This window comes from Neovison vison, chromosome 4, assembly GCF_020171115.1.
Source record: "Neovison vison isolate M4711 chromosome 4, ASM_NN_V1, whole genome shotgun sequence".
NCBI lineage: Eukaryota > Metazoa > Chordata > Mammalia > Carnivora > Mustelidae > Neogale > Neogale vison.
Window position 1 is genome coordinate 204122684 of NC_058094.1, and position 8033 is coordinate 204130716.

Consider the following 8033-nt stretch of genomic DNA (forward strand, 5'->3'; position numbering starts at 1 on the left):
GGTGCCCATTGAACCATGGCGGGATCGATATGCTAGAGTTTGGATGCCATCACCCCGTGATGCCAAGATGTGCATGGTGGTTTTGGTCTCTGTGGATTTTGTTTTTTCTCAGATAGCCCACCTCCAAGGATGCAGCTCTGACTTCTCGTGGGAGTGTTTCGTTTAGTTTCTCAAGAAGCAATCTCGAAAGAGTATTTCCATTTCTGACTTAAAATAATTTTATAAGCACACTGAAACCAAGTGCCCGCTGAAGAATGTGGTTCGGTCATTTCAGCTGGTCACAGGATGTGTTTCTAGGCCATAGGATGACAGTGCAAAAGATGGGAGAAGGAGTGTGTTGAGCAAGGTCGCACAGCAAACACTCATGGATAACACTCCCTTCGATCCAGGCCTTTGAGAAATCCGTCCTTACGGGTCAGACAGCATGGCAACCACAAAAAAGATAGACCCAGAGACCACAGTTAAGCGTTGACCTTTTGCCACATATTTGTGTCCAGATTTTGGTTTCAGGACACATTATTCTCACATATATAGTCATCTTCCAAGTCAGAAATAGGACATATAACAACTCTGAGCTGCTTCAAGTTTTTTATGGGTCAAAAACAAAACACTGTGGGGCACCTGGGTGGCTCAGTTGGTTAAGCCGCTGCCTTTGGCTCGGGTCATGATCTCAGGGTCCTGGGATCGAGTCCCACATGGGCTCTCTGCTCAGCAGGGAGCCTGCTTCCTCCTCTCTCTCTCTCTGCCTGCCTCTCTGCCTACTTGTGATCTCTCTCTGTCAAATAAATAAATAAAATCTTAAAAAAAAAAAAACCACACTGTATGCAAGTATGCCTACTTTGATACACAGCACATTTTGGTGCCATTTACACAGGTATTCTACATCCACACCTAAGAGCGCTGTAGTGTATTTTAGGGCCGGATAGGGCAAGAAGTGAAAATATGCACCTTGTTGTCACACAGACCTGAGTTTGAACTAGGTTCCAGCAATTATCAGCTGTTTCACTTTGAACAAGACATGAGATAAGTCTATAAATGCCAGATCTAACCTAGAGTGAGTGTCTGTGAAACTCGAGTTCTCACCATTATTACTACAGAGCTGCAGTGCCAGGGCCAAACTAGAAAAAGTCAAGAACTTGGTCTTCAGATATGTCTGCAGATTGTCATCCTCGCACATGAAAATAAGAAAAATCATGTTAGAGATGTATATGGCATCTCACTATTGTCTATAAATACTTGGAGAAAATTCCTAGAATGTAAACTGCTGAGGACTGTCCCAATCACGGAACACCCCACCTCGGCTCTTGCTAGGAAATCCCTGATCATCAGAAAAGAAAAAGAAAGAAAGGCTTCTCAGGGGAGAAGATGTGTAGAAGGAATACTTCTCTGACCTCAGTGGCCTGTGTTTTGCAACCTCAGGGAGTGCTAGAGATGTCTGGGGATTTGCTGTTTTTGGAAGGGGACAGCCTAGTAATTTGAATCTGGGCACTGGGAGCGCCTGAGTTCTAATATCAGATTGGCTTGTGATGCCACTGGAGGCACTTGACGGGGACTCACATTCTGTGCTTGAGATTCCAGTAACCTGGGGACAGCCATTTCTCTGGCCTTGGAAGTCTTCCATCCCAGATCTCCCAGTGAGATTTAAGATAAAACTCCTTGGAAGCAGCCCATAGTGTTGAACAAGGTAGAAGGTGTAGAGGACGCTAGTTGTGGTACTTACCATGGAATTGAGTGGGTATGAGATACCAGTATCTGATTCTTTCTGTCTGAAGCGGCAGTGGCTTCTCAAGAGAGGTATTTTGTTTGTTTTGTAAGAAGTCAGTGGTCAACAATCTACGTTCCCGAATGTCTGAACACCCCTGAATATCTAGTTACCCCAATTGGTTTAATATTGTTTCAATGAAGAGACAATTTTAAGCCCCTTTGACTGGAGGATGGTAACATTTGCTTAGGTTTGACTCATGGGAAGGCCCTCAACCTGGCTCAGCTCTGCCCCCAGACCTTTCTCCAAGGCTCTGCTCTGCACAGTCACCAGAAGTACCCAAGAGACTACACCGAATTGTGGATTGGAGGATTCCCTGATCAAATCTGACCCTCTACTGAGTCCGATTTCCTACAGGGATTCTAGCATATCCAAAATCCCTCTCTTCAACAGGAAACACCCTTTGGCTTGACAATCAGAAGGTTTAGAATGCAAGTAAATTTAAGAGAAGTGAATGATATCAAAAACCTTTCTAAGTAACAGGCTTTATTGAGAAAAAGATGGTGAGGACGCCAAGTCGGTACAAGGAAACAGGTAAATCTTTCCTATAGATCAGAAGTTGAATCATTTGTTCTATGAATGTGGACAGAATCTTGAAAAACTGCTAATTTATTTTAATATAGTCCAGAAACACGACTTCATAACAGTGCCTTTCATTGCCCAGCATTGCCTTTCATCCACAGACCTCATCATTCTTGCTTCTTAGGACTAGGGGAGGAGCAGGGACGGGAAGATGTTAATTACCTGCAATAAGGAAAACAACCTTACAGTTAACTAAGGTAGTAAATACCAGAGCTAGAACTCAGCCTGAAACTCCTGCCTCCAAATCCTAAGCTCTCATCACCCCATCATGTTTAGTTCAGATCAGGAGAGCCTTGTTATTTGTTATTATGAAATAGCCAAAAAGAGCAAACAATCTGAGTGTCCACAAACTGACGAATGAATACATACAGCGTGGTGTATCCATGCAATGACATTCTACTTGGCAACACACTACAATGGGGATGCATCTGCAAAACACGGGGTTAGGTGAAGGAAGTCAGGCACAGAAGAACACTACTGTGTGATTCCACATATATAAAATGGCCAGACAAAACAAATATATTGAGACAGAAAACGGGTTCGTGGTTGCCAGGGGTTGGGGGCGGTGAGAGCCAATGCCGACTGCAGAGGGGAGCTCTGAGGGGTGCTGGGAATGTTCCACATTTACACCTTGGTATATCACCGTTGAACTTCACACTTACAGGGAGTGAATTTTATGGTCTCTAAACTAATCTGAATAAATTGCTTTCGAAAAACGGAGGCACAAGTCTCACTGACAGGTGATGCCATGTTTACAGTTTCCGGGAGGTAGCTCGACTGAACAATGCAATCATCTGGCTCAGACGGAAGCACTTGGTTCTTGTGCGAGCAGCTCATGATTTATTAGTTTTGTGCTGTTGATAAGACCATTAAAAGCAGATGACACAGCATTCAAGGGCAGCGCCATGCTTGCTGCCTTCACGGGTCTCACCGGCCCTCAACCCTGGCAAATGTCGCCTTTCTGCCAACCTCTGCCATTCACGCTGATTGTCACACGACTTTCCCATGTTTTATTATTGTTGTCATTATTGCTATTGCAAAACATAGAGAAACATACAAATTGGACAGATAAGAAAAAGGTTTCCTGCTCTATTGAGGGCACAAATTGGCAAGGAATTGTGTTACCAGTGGGTCGGGGCTTTTGTGACACCCCTGAAAACTAGCTCCGATTCCCTGGGGGCACTGCGGAAAGGGGAACAAGGAGAAGAGGGTGGCATTCAGGAACGAGTGCCAGGGAAAAGGAGACAAGGCAATCATTCAAAAGGCCGTGAATCTCGAGGACACAGGAGAACTATGGAGTTCTGAAAGTCAGTGAGGGACTGTGAGTGTGTGAAAAGACAGTGCCTTTGATTTTCATGATAACAACTGCAAATGAAAGAGCTCAGTAACCAGCTAGCTCTCTCAAGCATGATCTGTCCCATTCCTGGGTACAACGAGTCCCCTGTTCCTGTACTCTTGCTCTGAATTTAACTTTTGAGCCAATCTTTATCAGGATGTCAACTTTTCTGCCCTTTAAGACACCACTTCCCTGCAGGACTTGTGAACCTGAAAGGGGAGCCATCCCAAGGAACAGAGTCATGTCTTGGGAGTTGGCCCTCCATCCACATCTCTCCTCCTGATACCACAGGGAGCAAATCTGCCCCAACTGGTAATATCAACCCTCGAGGTAACAAATAACTGGTTACTGAAATGAGTGGAAGTTCAGACCTTCCAGGACACCCCAAGTAAAATTTCTTTCATTAAAACTCCACATAACATATATCAAATCTGCTCTCGTTTCACAAGTGCAATTCCGTACTCAGGATCTGCGGCTTAAAATGAAAGACCAGACGGATGAAGTTCAGCTGTTCATTCCTCGCTCTGCAATTTTTTCTGGAAGTCGTTTCTCTGCCCTTCTGGTTTTCAGGTGATCGGTGTACCTGTCCATCTGCTTGCATGGGGCTCATCTCTCCATGTTCGAATTGGTTCAGCAAATGACAACTGGACGTACTCCACATAAGGCAAAGCATCAGAGGCTCTACTAAAAATTTCTGTTTTTCATCCCATCTGTCTTTCATTTCGGTACATTTTGCAATGATACACGAGGAAATCTCAATGTGAGAAGCAGCTTGGACTGCTGACACACAACCGCGAGTATCTCTGACTGGCTGGGTCTGCTTCAGAAGTTTCTGGAACCTCTCAGAACCTCAAAACCTGTTTCCGTCCTTCGTAAAGCAGAAGTAACAGTATCTCTTTCAGCGAGGGCTGCCTTACATGCAGCAGCGACACGCAATGATTCCACGGAGGTCGTGCTGGTTCATAAGACTGCCCGGCACGTCGTCCGTGAAAGCATGTTGTGAACGGCAGTTGTTATACAATTGCAAGATATTATTTTTATAAATAGCTCTAATAATTTTAAATTTGACTCATGCTCCCTACATAAGTTGGCTTTGCTTGGAGATCGGCTTGACTGCCAGGCCTCAGAGTGAAGACTTGATAAGGGTGTTGCCAGTTCTCATCTGAACCCCGTGGTCTGTTTGGTGGTTGTGTGTGCAGAGCCTGCCCTTTGCCTGACGTTCCCCCGGGGAGCTATCTGAGCCGCTCCCGGCACACAGGCAGGGAAGTTGGAAGCGTCCCTTCCTTAGGGGTCGTTACTAGTCCGGCAGCCTTGTGATACACGGTCGGCAGGAAATGCTGGAAACCCAAATCCTTCTGTGTAAGTTGTAAAATAGGTTACATCAAGTCAGAAAGCAATCTTGCACCTGTACATAGAAAGGGATTAGAAAGGCCTTAACAAAGGGGAGAGGGTGGGGTAGAGGGAGGGTCAAAGCGAGGAACAATTTGTTAACAGTAGATAGACCCTTGACATCTGTGAGAATGAGAGGATTTCCAGTTTGCCGATTTTGCACATGACACTATGATTTCCATGTTTCCTCACTGGCAAACTGAGGACAATTTAAAGATGAAAGGTCTCCATGAAATGAGCAAGAACGCCATCATGAGACACAGAAGGGCTCGCTCTTAGTTGGAGACCACACTCACAGGCAGACTGGCCATAAAGCGGGGGCTTCTGTGCCCATGTGAAAATTGGGGTTCACAGGAGGAGTAGGGTGTTGTGGGAGCAGGGGAGCCGAGAAGCTAGATTACAATTAGGCAGCCCTTCTACAGAAGCCTTTTTTTTTTTTTTTAAAGATTTTTCTTATTTATTTCACAGAGAGGTAGAGCAAGACAGGGAATCACAAACAGGGAGTGGGAGAGGGAGAACAGGTTACCCACGGAGCAGGGAGCCCAACCCGGGGCTCCATCCCAGGACCCCAGGATCACAACCTGAGCCGAAGTCAGACGGTTAACTACTAAGCCATCCAGGTACTCCTTCTACAAGACTTTTTGGTAAACTGCTTAACAAGACCTCAAAAAAAGCAGCTCAAATCACCTAAGACCCAGTCGTTGGTCATGATTCTATTATTGCTTTAAGGATAGCTTCACTTTCATAACTAATTATGTATTTATAATTTTTTTTTTTAATTTATTTCGCAGAGAGAAATCACAAGTAGGAAGAGAGGCAGGCAGAGAGAGAGGGGAGAAAGCAGGTTCCCTGCGGAGCAGAGAGCCCGACGTGGGGCTCGATCCCAGAACCCTGGGATCATGACCTGAGCCGAAGGCAGAGGCTTTAACCCACTGAGCCACCCAAGCGCCCCTAATTATGTATTTATAATTTTATACGATTATTCTTAAAGTGGGGTTTAACACTGGATAATCTCCAGGCTCTAGAAGACTTGGATCCGCTCTTGCTTATGCAATATTTCACCTGTTTTTTTTTTTTTTTTTTAACATACTTCTTGAACACCTAATAATGATGAAAAAGCCTTGGGGACAATGCCTGGGGCAGGCGTGGCCCCTCCCCTTTGAGAAAAATGCCTTTGGGGCAAAGATCCATTTGAAACAAGTCATCCTAAGTGGGATGCTGCCCGAATGCAGTCTGTGGGAGCTGGGCAAACTGAGCTGGCCCCGGCAGCAGGAGAAGCCTCTCCTTGGGAGACTTACTTAAGACCCAGGCCTGGAGCCTGGTAGAAGAGGCAAGGGCATTCCAGGCACAGGGTGGAGCATGGACAATGGCCTGGGGATGATGAAGCAGACGTAGGGCGTTCAGAAGCCCAGTGTGAGAGCTGCAGGAAGTGACTCCAGCTGAAACTTGTGATGTCAGTAAGGCCTGGTGCTGGTGGGGCCAGAGGGCACAGTAAAGATCCTGTCCCAAGGACAATGGAAGCCATTCAAGGATTTTAAACTACGAATGACCCAAGGAGATTGGTGTTTTTAAAAGGTTACTCTGTTATGAGTACACTTATCTTGATGAGCACTGAGTAATGTACAGAATTATTGAATCTCTATATTGTACTAATATAATAACTGAAACTAATATAACATTGTATGTAAACTATACTGGAATTTAAAAAAAAAAAAAAGGTTGCTCTGTCTATACTGCGGAAAGGGGGAAAACGTCAGTCTTCCAAGAAAATGAGGACAGCAGCTTTGACTCAACTTCAGGCAAAGAGGAAGTCAAAAATGAAGCAGGAATTCAAGAGCTGTTTAAAGTCTGGGAGTCTGGGCCTTGTTGATTAACTATGCCCACTTCGGCAAGAGGGAGCCAAAGGTCACACACAGGCTCCAGCAACTGGGGTGGGGGGTGGGGAGGATGCCGCTTTCAGAAATGAGGAAGTGTGAGCTTGGGATAGGGGAAGCAGAAGGAGGGAAATCACGATACTAGTTCGCGGCAGAATTGAGTTCTAGGTGACAGCGAGACACCCAGAGGCAAACAAATTTTAGTGCAGTAAAATAACCCATCATTGTAAATCTGGACCTTTGGAGTCTTTCCACATCACTGAAACTACTCATATGAAACCTGTGACTGACAAGGTCCGACTGCAGAATAAAACAGTGGACACAGGGAAATGAGATTTTTAATTAAAGAGATTCATATAAGGGCGCCTGGGTGGCTCAGTGGATTAAGCCGCTGCCTTCGGCTCAGGTCATGATCTCAGGGTCCTGGGATCGAGTCCCGCATCGGGCTCTCTGCTCAGCAGGGAGCCTGCTTCCTTCTCTCTCTCTGCCTGCCTCTCTGCCTACTTGTCAAATAAATAAATAAAATCTTTAAAAAAAAAAGAGAGATTCATATAAGTCATTCATTTTGCTCTATTATGTGGTTATCAACAAAAATGCCTATGTATTTTGAAATACAAAGAATTCCTGAAATGACCAAATTCTTCCTGAAATTTGGAGGTTATCAAAGAAAACACAGAAACAATTGTTAGGTCCTCACAACACTTCCAAGCATTGAGAGCCAAAAGTATGTAACCCACAAGTGAAGTAACTCACTTTCAGGCAGAGGGTCTCCTGCCTCGTGGAGTGTTGGGCTGATGCAGTTCTTACGGACAAGAGGAGGCAGGAGGTCTCCTATGACTGCCTACAAGGACTGTTCACTGAAATACCAGATCTGCAGGATGGGTATTGCTGACTTTTGAAGGTGCTGATGAGTTTTGCTCCTGTTGAGTTCCCATTAACATTAAGGCACTTGCTGGGATTAACAGTTGCCTGTATGTAAGAGGGCAAACTGTGGCTCAGGGATAACATCAAAGATTTCCACTTAACAGCAGATGATAATGAAGTCCAAAACTCCTTGATGTGGCTTTCAAGTAAAAAGTATTCAACATCT